Here is a 12,202-nt window from a genome sequence, read left to right as displayed (position 1 = left end):
TTTAATTTTTGCTTTTATCTTATTTTAAAAGAAAAAATGGAGAGAGGTGTATTACAAATGTGGTGAGATACATAATCCTAGATGTTATATGTCATATCTTACCCCGCCTTTTTGACGCAGCAACCAACAAGAGGTACAGAAGGCCTGTATCGCTCACTTTGAGATTGTTAAGATAGTAACGTTATGAGAGTCAGAGGTAGAGTACTTCAGACGCTATTTTCTAAAAGGTTTTAATGCGTTACCTCTAATTTGGGCCATGGCCCTACTTGCCCAGAGGACAATAGCCACGATTGATACAAACTCTGTTCCCCTTATCCAAAGGATGTTTCTGGCATAATATAGTTACAACCCATGAACTTTATGACTAGGCATAGTAGAGATTTAAAGGATACCACTGTTTTCCCTTATAGTGCCATTTCCACTTGCACCACGGATTCCCTCTGTCCATGGGATGATTGCCCAAATTTGGTTACGATCCAAGCAGAACTGTATGACAAGTAGTCAATACCTCGATTCCAGCTATTGGACAGAAGTGACCATTCTTAATTTTCTGGTATCTTTGGGGTGGAAAAGATGGTAAAGCCTGTTTTTTTCCTTTTAGTTTGTTTTTAGATTAAACTTCCTATCAACAACCAATAACATTAAAGGACGGCCTCCCGTGTGTACACTGTGTTACGGTGTGTGAATGTCTGTATGTTTTAGGAGGCTGCGGTATATTGCCCTTTTTATAGCGAGGCATGCCACTTAAGACACCAAGCAACACATCCCACCCGGTCGTCCCACTTCTTTAAATTTATGCTGAGCGCCAAGCAGGGGCATTAAAACTACCACTTTTAAAGACTTTGGTATGTGTCTGTCAGGGAACCCATAGCCTTCCTCACAAAGAAGAGCGCTCAACTGAAGGGTAAAAGTGAGGCGGTGTTAAGGAAGACGTTAGGAAGAAAAAAGGTCAGTTAGGAAGAAGAGAAAAGATAGTATCCTAAATTAAGTCGCCTTTTACGTAATAAGGTTCAATTCTAATGCTCTACATGCAGTTACAGTTTCTATTTTATACTTTATTGAAATATATTTCAGGATTTTTCCAAATTCAAAATGGTCAACTCATTGTTAACTACTTAAAAGTTTGTTTACAAAGTTGATATGTACACAAAATCATATGCACTTTTTAAAGCGTTATCTCACTGAAGCATGTTGATAGAAATGCGCTGCAGGTAGGGCGTTAGGAGTGATCCTTCTTCCTCTATTGCATGATCGATAAAAGGCGACTTAATTCAAGATATTATATTTTCTCTTCCTCCTAACTTATTTTCTTCGATCTTACGTCTCCTTTACACCGAGTCAGGTTTGGTCATCCATGAGTTGAGCGCTCGCCTCAGTGAGAAGGGCTCTAGGTTATGTTCCCTGGTCGAGACACATCATAATCTATAAATATGGTAGCCTCTGCTTATCGCTCAGCATAATGGAACGATAATCTAATCAACCAACCAACCACAATGCTGCAAAATACACCCAAACGTTCATATTATTTTTGTTTGATTAATTTAACTAACGTCCAGGGTCATGTAAGGACGGCCTCCCAAGTGCGGGTGTGTGTTTTGGGAGACTGTGGTATATGCGTGTTGCGTCTTCTTGTATAGTGTAACTCTTGCCCTTTTAATAGTGCTATATCACTGAAGCATGCCGCCGAAGTCACCAAGCAACACACCCTAGCCGGTCACATTACATTAACAACAGGCGAACCAGTCGTTCCACTCCTTTTATGCTGAGTGCTTAGCAGGAGCAGAAAATACCACTTTCAAAGACTATGGTGTGTCTCGGCCAGGAGACATAAACAAGAGCCTTCCACACAAGGGCGAGCGCTCAACCAAACGCCAAAAGTGAGATGGTGTCAAGGGAGACGTTATGAAGAAGAAAGTAAGTTAGGAAGAAAGAAAGGATATTAAATTTAGTCGCCTTCTACGATCAAAATGTGATAAGTGCAGCAGGCACAATTCTTACGCTACTGCAGGACAGACGGTCATATTAATACTGACAACGGACGAACCTCTTTTTTATGCAGAGAGCAAATGAGCAGAAAGTACCATTTTGGTTTAGTTTATGGCGAGTCTCAGTCAGTGAGTATAATATTAAGTGTTTTTTTTTATATAACTGAAAAGATTTTTTATGGCATATAACAAAACAACAACAAAAAATGTAAGGAACTATAAAGGATAGTAACTTCGTGTATACACACTGACACATACACATTCATAAAAAGGTAAGTATACTAGATCTATATATAAAATATTTGCTTTTTCATTAAAGGCCCACTACCTACATATAGGTTTCTTAAAAACATTAATAACATCAGAAAATATATACCAATGGCCTAACCTGAGGTTAGAAAACCAAACATATGCAAGATTTCCTGCGTAATGTTTGGTAACAGTGGAGAGTTATTTCGCTGTTTTGCCGTCTGGCGCAGTGATAGTCAACTACCGCGCGGTATTTAGGACGACGGCGGGAAACATAAGACGACCCGCGTTATGAAAATTAACATTTTATTTATTTCAATCAAATTGTTCAGAATGTGATGACACGTGTAGCGTTAACGGTAAGTTAATAACTTTAGCGACTATACAAAAATATCGATCTCGTTTTACTTTCCCATTTTAAAAATTAAAGCCGTTTCGGAAAGGTAGTGGGCCTTTAACACTTCGTTACGGATGTGGTATTGACATAGTATGCATGTGTGTGGAAAGGGAGATAACTCCAATACGCACGTAAGTGAGAGGCTGAGCATGCGCAATGAGAGATGTAAGATGTAAGATCAGAAATAAAAGCAGACGTGAAATCCAGACAAGAAGTGTTTGAGTATTCATACAACAAATTGGCGTCGCGAGCAGGGTGGACTTGTTCGCAAGTATTTTCTGAAATTGGGCAGAAATTTCAGTGGTTTTTTTTTTGCGTGTTTTAAGTGTTTTCAAGATCGTAATATCCCGTGGAGAGGGTGTATTGTTACGTGATCGACTTGTTAGCTTAACCAATGTTTTGAGTGATAGCTTTCCTGTGTAGAAGGTCTGCTGTTAGCTTAATACCTTGAAGTGTCAGTAATTTGTAATAAAGAAACTTTTGTTTACATTATCAAGTTGTAATTAACTGTACTGTGTAGAATTAAATTTGAATTTTTTTATTGTGCGGAATCAGCTTTATTTTCCCGCTGAAAGTTTTGTTGATAGTGATGTTTCTTTATTGATTAATATTGTTGTGCTATTCGGTGTGGTGGGTGTTTTGTGGACGCTAATCCCCAATAGTATTGCAAGTATTTGACTTAATAATCATTTATTATTTCAATTGTTTAATGTTTGAACTTTATTATAATAACAAATACATTTTGTCAATATTTCACATACATTAATAGTATATTGCATTTTTGAACAAGAGTTATAGTTATTTCATTGTACGTATTGAAAATTTTGCTATTTTGATTAATCAGTGGATCATTCTGGTACTGTTATTAATTAATACTGTACATATCTTGTATCCATTTTAATAGTAATTTTGATGATATTGTATTTGATATAAATGTTGTAATTTTAATATCCCAGGATTCTTCAATTTCATTTTGAAATTTATTTTCCATAATAATCTAACATTTCATTTGTTATATCACATATATGTATTACTATTGATTCTCAATGATATAATTAATATACTAAGTTTTCAGTAATAAGATAATTACTTATTTTAGTATTTGAATTTGTAAATTTCTTGTTTTGGACTCATAAAGTAATAGACATTTTGCTGATGTGCTCATTGCTGACTCAAGAGGAAATAATTTCGATAAATTCAAGACTCCTGCAGATAAATTCCGATTGAAATGTATTATTCAACGAGGCGCTAAAATAGAAGACTTAAGAGCATTATCAATTCCAATTTTGCGGACATTCGAGCCACAAAAAATACTACCTATCAAAATCGCAGCCGGTATCAACGACTTATTAATTCTTAAACGTGACTCATCAGGAAAGGCAATTATACCATCAGAAAAATCAGCAGATGATTTGGTAAAAGAATTTACAAATTTTAAGGACAGGATTAAGGAGATACGACCAACTTCTAACATCAGTTTTGTGACAATTCCTCCTGCATCATTAAAGGATTTTCAAACAACTTACAGCAAGACGCAAGTGTGTACCGAACATTTTGGACCTCTACAGGAACAACATAACAGGGTGATATTGGAGGTGAATTCAAGACTTCATCTGTTAAACCAGCAAAACGTGCCAGCTAGTTGGACAGTCAAGTGGGCTGACATTGTGATTAAAAAGCACAAAAAACGACGCGGTAGAGCCCGGAAACTTGTCGTGGCCTATAATTTCAACTACGAACACTTTTATGATGGTTTGCACGCCAAGTCAGAGACGAAAAAGGTGTTATTTAACCAGATAATTACTGGCATATCTGCGGACAGTTCAAAGCTGGAGAGTTCCAAATAGGAAAATTTGAAAGCTTACTTATTTGTGTTTGCATGGTTGGTGATCTGTTGTCGCCTGATCCCCATGCACATATAAGTTTGAACTAAAGCAATATTTTGTGTTTGTGTGGTTGGTGATCTGCTGTCGCCTCTTCCCCTTTCACAAAATGATTCACATAAACTTCGCTAATAAGGACTCCTTAAAGGAAATTCCCGGTATTGGGGATCGCTTAGCAGATAAGATTCTACAGCTCAGAGAGGTGTTAGGGGACATTAATAGAGAAGTTTTTCTTTCAATACCCTACCCCAAACCAACAGACCCAATGATGAATTGTGTGGATTTTTCGCCAAGCTACGAAAAAAGGATTGACCAATTTTCAATGAGTGGAGCAACAAGCTTGAGTGAAACAGCCAGTAGCCATCCAGGAGAGGTTAGTTCCCCAAAGGATAAATCTCAAACGGCTAGATCCTCTCACTTTGAGGGAGGCCCTCAGTTTGCTCAACAACATCCTTCATATCAGCAAGAACCTTCATCAACCTATAGATTCTCTAATTATGAGGGAGGCGCTCAGTATGGATATGTTCAACAACAACCGTCATATCAGCATGAGCCATTGCCATATAATCAAGTTCATCATTTTCAAAGGAATCCATATGGACCCCAGACTACAGGTATACGCCAAACGGCAGAGGTCGAGATCCATACCAACAACATAATGAGCCAGTTCATAATTATGATTATCAACCTCAAAGACGTCGGGTGATGATTCCGAAGACTCTAAAGTACGACGGAAACTCGGATTGGAAAGCCTTTGTAACAAAGTTTACTAAGTTTGCAGAGTCTGAAAACATGACAGCAAGGGAATGTAAGGATAATCTCTGCTGGGTATTGGAAGGAAAGGCAAGCGAATATTTTACATTACTGTTGGAACGCGAACCCCAAATTGAATACTTTGATATCATGTCAAAGATGGACAGACGATTCGGATTCAAAGAACTGCCCGAAACGACACAAGCGCGATTGCGAAGTGCTCAGCAATACCAAGGAGAAAAGATAGCAGATTGGGCAGACAGAGTGGTGTCATTAGCGACCAAAGCTTACCGAGACATTCCAGAGGAATTCATGTACCGACAAGCTATTGCAACAATTTGTCAGGGAGCATTGGATAAGGAAGCCGGTCAACATGTACTAAACCATAGACTGGGTACTATTGAGGAAGTGATCGACCAAATTCGCCTGTTTCAACATAACAGAAAAGCAATCTATGGCAGGGAAAGACCAAAATATCACAACAATGAGGAGGCATGTCATGAGGATGATCTAGAACAACCTAACGTAAGCCGGACATTTACTCAAAGGGTAATGAATAATCCAAGCCAGCGGAATTCATCCACCGCTGATCATGATTTTCAGGCGGTAACCAAACAACTTTCTTTAGTGGAAAGGAGAGTCAACGAGTTGCAAGATTCTATGCGGCAGGTGCTAGCAGCTATATCAAGTCCTAAAAAGGATGTCATGTGTTATGGTTGTGGTATGAAGGGGCATATTAAGCCAAACTGCCCTTCAAGGACAGGAGAGAAGAATGTAGTTCAGACTCTTGACGTCTCCACCCCTTCAGAGCTGGAGCCGGCTAATGAATCAGAAGAGTACGAGGTCAAGGAGGAGTTAAACGAGTAGAGGTCGGACAGCAGGGCCAAACCCCGACCTTGGATACTGAAACGGTCCCTATCTCTGATGATGTCATAATATACATGTGTTGGTGAAACTGCTACAGATGTTAAACTGAAACCCAAGGCTAATTGCAGTGGTATCAAAAGAGTTTCTAATGGAGAAATGAAAAGAACAGGAGTGCCACCTAACAGCGTAGCGCGAGTGTCTTGTCGAATTGGTGGCAGCGTGGAAATCTCCAGCAAAGTAGTGAATTCGACTTTGCAAAATGGTTTACCTTACAATGTGCAAAAGTTTGTGAAGAGATGCATTGTCTGCAATACTAGAAAGAAACTAAATTGGAATGTGCTTGCCCGAAAACATTTGGCAACAACACAACAAAGAAGCAGAACAAATGGAACTGTACTGTTGCCGTTCATGTGAACCTTCCACGAGTAGGTGAAAGTTCAGCCAATTAAATTGTTGAAATTACCTTAATATGGCTGTTACATGATATGCTTCAGTTTAGAAAAGAGGGAGGAGTGTGGTATTGACATAGTATGCATGTGTGTGGAAAGGGAGATAACTCCAATACGCACGTAAGTGAGAGGCTGGGCATGCGCAATGAGAGATGTAAGATGTAAGACCAGAAATAAAAGCAGACGTGAAATCCAGACAAGAAGTGTTTGAGTATTTTCCTACCGGTCATCGACCAGAACATACAACACGGATATGGATTGACTAGATCTTTGATAATGACCTCTGTAAATAAGTAGTTGTATTTTTAGGAGAGTAATTAATAGACAAAATAAACACATCTTCAGAAAGCCGTTTGGTTTTTGTTCCTTTTTTGTATCCTGTCTATTATAGACATGAAGAGCGGGTAAGGGGAGGTAACTCTTTCTAGCTTGAACACTGTTTTGTTATCAACAAAATGTTCTTATCATAAGTTAAGCCAATTTTAAAGTTATAGTCCTGTGAACATTGAAGTATTATCAACTTAAAACACTTCAAATGGTATTGATGTACTCTATTAGCACTCTACGCCTACCTTAATAAATTGTTCCTTTCCCCTTTGGTTAGGCAACAAATACCCAAAATTATTAGCTTTTTTTCCAAAACTGGTAGAAGTATAAAATGAATTATAAGAACAAAACCAAAACAGACAATACTATTATAGATATAAAATGATAGACAATGGAAAGTATTTTGAAAGTACATGTAAAAAAAAATAACAGAAATATTTTTGATATGGAAAATGCCAATAAAATATTTTGGGTAGGAGGTGTTTTGTGTTGAGCGGGTAGGTCGCAAAGGGGAAACAAACAATATTTTATTTCAAGTCCTATTACACTAGCTCAAGAGAAATGTTTATCATCAACAGATTATCACTTGATAATAGTGGATGGCTCTACAAATATTATAATGACCATGATAAGTTATCATGACCTGATTATCGGATGTACGGAGTCTTCTTTGCAGTGAATTTCCCATGAAACCTTTTATTTATGTTAAGAATACCACCTTACACATAAACAAACATTCATTTATGTATGGGTCTATGGCCTATGTCTAAAATAGGGGTTTCTGTAAATTAAAGTTATCTGACAATATAATTCAAAACATGATCGAAGCCTTATACGATTTAAAAGTTTAAAACATGTCAATAAAGAAGTTCAACTCATAGAAAATATGATCAAGGATTAACAAAAAAAGGATATTATTACGGATTACACAATGTATTACTTTAGGTAACAGTGTAATTATACCTATCCAGTAAATATGTCTAAGCATTTGTCTCCTGATTATCTAACAAGAGATTCTAGACAGATCTTCACGCTCACCATTGTTTGATCTCGATCAGTAAGATGGGTTTTTTCTCTGCTTTACATTTCTTTGCTTTTCCATTAAAATCTTTGATAGGGAATGTCCACATAAATGAAACAATGTTTTTGATAGTCTATATCAAAGTGTATATGTCTTAATTTCTTCGTTTCCATCACACAGTCAAGTATAAGATCCCTTATGTAGTTTTCTTAGAAATACCAGTTACACAAATGGAACTAAATTGACACGAGATCCCAGAAGAATCTTGGCATCCACTATATCTATATGTCAGTCAAAGAAAACACGGATCATGTCTCTGATTTTCATTCCTTTCCCTCTATTTTTGATATAATCCATATACATAGGAAAACATATTCTGCATAGCAGCAACAACCACAGTCAGCAATATTGTGTTTGGTTTTGTTTTAAAATAAATATGCAAAATTTAAGACCAAGCAGACCCTTGATAATAACTTGAGAAAGATCTCGTCAGTGCTATTGAAAGAACTTTAGGAACCTGCATATGAGGCAAATGGATCCATTTCATACATTTTATGAAATAGCGATAACACACTTCTTAGAAAGTACTGAAGGTATCTACATGTATCTCAAATTTCATATGTATGCTCCCCTTGAGTTCCACTTATCTTGCATTTTGGGAACGATCGCACTACAATATTGCCGACGGAGAGGTATCTTGGATTTCCATAGTTGAAGATTGTGACTGATATTTCTCGGAGAGTACTAAATTTCATATGATACATTGTATGATTGATCATGATAAAATATGGTGATTGTCAGCAAGGCTTTTCTCGGATGATGATTCTACACGCACAAAACAGACTTCACTTTGTGTCTTGTGGGTTGCATTCTGAAAAGCACATATACAATTGTACCTGCTGCCTCTGCCCTGCAGGTAGGGCGTTAGAATTGTACCTGCTGCCCCTATTGCATGTTCGTAAAAGCCGACTAAATGTAGGATCTTATCTTTTCTCTTCTTCCTTACTAACTTTATCTTTCCTAATGCCTCCCTTGGCACCGCCTCACTTTTGGAAGGCCCTGGGTTCTGTCCCCTGGCTAACACACACCGAAGTCTATAAAAGTGGTAGTTTCTGCTCAGCATGCAGAGAGTGGGACGACTGGTTCGCCCGTTGTGAGTTTAATGTAACCGGTGGGGTGTGTTGCTTGGTGTCTTCGGCGGCATGCTTCAGTGATATAGCACTATAAAAAGGGCAACAGTTCCACTATACAAGAAGACACAACATGAATATACCGCAGTCTCCCACAACATACACGCTGCACACTGCATAAATGTGAGGCCGTCCTTACATGACCATAGCTGTTAATAGGACATTAATTAATCAAACAAACAAACAATCCTGCTGCCTCTATTGCATCATCGTAAAAGGAGACTAAATTTAGGATTTGATAATTTCTCTTCTTCCTATAACTGACTTTTTATTCTTCCTAACGTCTCTCTTGACACCATTTCTCTTTTGACATTCTGTTGAATGCTCGTCCCTGTGAACCCTGTGGTCTGTCCTCTGGCCGATACACGCCAAAGTCTATAAAAGTGGTAGTTTTTTTTGCTCATACTTAGCGCTCAGCATACCGGATGTAGGACGACTGGTTCGCCCGTTGTCAGTATAATTTGACCGGATGGGTTGTCTTGCTTGGTGTCTTCGGCAGCATACTTCAGTGATATAGCACTATAAAAAGGTCAACGGTTTCACTTTACAAAAAGACACAACACGAATATACACCGCATACATGTCCTTACATGACCCTAGCTGTTCATAGGACGTTAACATGATAAACCAAACCAAATTATATATATATATAGTTTTAACCATACATATCACATGGAAAAAGACTGTAGCAAGACGGTCATTTGGAAACAGAAAACTTGATATTATGCATACAAGACTTCGTCATGGTTGCTGTGCGTTAAATGCTGATTTATTCAAAGTTAATTTAGTTTTATCACCATCTTGTCGTTGTTTATTCTAATACGTTTCATTATTTTTTCCAATGTGACCAATTCAATGACCACCGTGTCATACTTATGAGAAAATTGTCTGTATAATACGAATATTAATTTGAAGTTGATACTTAATGGTTCCGATACACTTAGTCCGAAAGATAATGAAAGCATACGCCTGACAATCCAAGAATATATAAGAAATACTTATCGTTTTGTTTGATCTAACAACATTCACTGCTTGTCAAATGATGATTGCTGGTATTTCATTATCAAAACTTGTTTCGTGATATTTTTTTTTCTAAAGAACAATAATGCCAAAATGTATTTGTAAGATATTTATTGTAAAATTACTATTATTATATAACATTTTAGATTTTTTATAAAATTAATGTTCAATTGTACGGAATAAGTAACGTCATGAATGCCAAATGTTAAAACAATTTATATAGCTAAAGAAATCAAATGTGACTACCGATTATTGTTAATGTTTGTTTGTTTCTTTCTTTCTTTTACATATAATTTGGTATACAATCATTAATGATATAATAATGCTGTTGTATGTTTTATTATGTAACATCATATACATGTGTATGGGAGAGGACAATTCTAAGTTGTATAACTGGTGCCTATGTTTAAACTAAACCATACATGCACTTGATTAACCAAGAATCAAAAGTTTTAGCATGTCAAAAATCACTGTCCAAACTTTACCATAATTTCGTGTCATACGCTTTTCTAATATCATGTTCATTTATAAAAGTACACTCACGAAAAAGGGGATGAAACTGCGTCTTCGTTTTTTATGACCTTTGCTAAGTTTTTTTTATATTTGCCTTTAATTCGTTAAATATCTCTCGTTGTATGTTATTACCTGTTTAGATAGTGTTTATTTGCATGACCCATCGATTGCAGACTTTTAAAGTATTAAAATATGCAAAAAACGACTTTCTGTGTCATGTCATTCAGTAAATATAAACTGAATCTCTTTCATTCTTTTTGCTGACGATTTTACAATACTGTACACCAGCTTATTTCGCGTTTTCATGCCTACGGACTTTCTCATTACGACTTAATTTCTCGTTTTCATGCCTCAGGAATTTTTGACTACGACGTAATTTCGTGTTTTCATGCCTTAGGACTTTTTCGCATTCTATTCTTCCATGGATTTACTTAACATGTATTTGAAGCATTTTCGCGATTTCATATTTCCCGCGACATACGCAAATTTAATCGCTCGTGAAAATAAGTGTGTTTACAGAAGCTTATAACAATAAAAAAAAAGAAGAAGAATAAAACAATGAAATAGTATTCTTTTTATCTGTATTGATTCAAGCAGATACGATATCAACAACTTTAATATCAATATTCCAGGAAACAAATGGATACGTACATTTCTTTTTTACTCTGTCGTGACACATCCGTCCTTGGTAACTAAGACAGTGTAAATACGTTGATGATCCTCATTGGCAAGCGTAAAATTCGTTTGCACTTTGACGATGAAAAACTATTACAACATCAACATTGTATTTTTTACATTGAGAAGATAAATGTATCTGCATCATTTTTCTCTTTAACTGACTATCAACAAATTGCCCATTTTCACAAGTAAAAGCATTTTTAAGTCTTTCGTTATAAACTTAACCGATTATTATATTTTCCATGGGCATCCATAGACATAATAACACATAAATCTGCAATAATATTAAATGTGTATTGTATAGAATAATCTTATCGATTGTTAAAGTGCACTTCCATGTGGACATAATAGCACCGGAAGTTGTTGTGTTGGCTATGGATGGTGCTCGTTATGGGACAGATTAGAATGCCAGACAGAGATAGGACGAACCTTTATGTGCAGTTGGTCACGTATGCTTTGACGACATGTTTTGTTTTCTTTAAAACAATCATAATCAATTTACTACCACTATGCAAGGGGATAAGTATTCATAATATATATATATATATGAATATTCAATGTACATGTGTAGTTGACCAGTTGTGGTAGTCCACAGAGAATAAGTCTTCAGATTTCAATACTGTGTGCTGATAATAACAATAGTTCTGTTAAATGATTATAACAAAGACATTCTCCACATTCAATGTCTGTTTACCAAGGACAACAATAAACACAATACAGATGTTTATGGATAACCCTGTAAAGTATGAGGCGAGAAGCACCAGGCACTCCACAAGAGTAAACTGTCAATGTCCCGATCGATAAGCCACAAAGCTTGCACAACCTGCATCGTACAAACTCTTACATATTTCAATATAACCAAGGAGAAAG

Source organism: Argopecten irradians, chromosome 3 (assembly GCF_041381155.1).
Source record: "Argopecten irradians isolate NY chromosome 3, Ai_NY, whole genome shotgun sequence".
Lineage (NCBI taxonomy): Eukaryota > Metazoa > Mollusca > Bivalvia > Pectinida > Pectinidae > Argopecten > Argopecten irradians.
Note: the sequence above shows the minus strand (reverse complement) of the source record.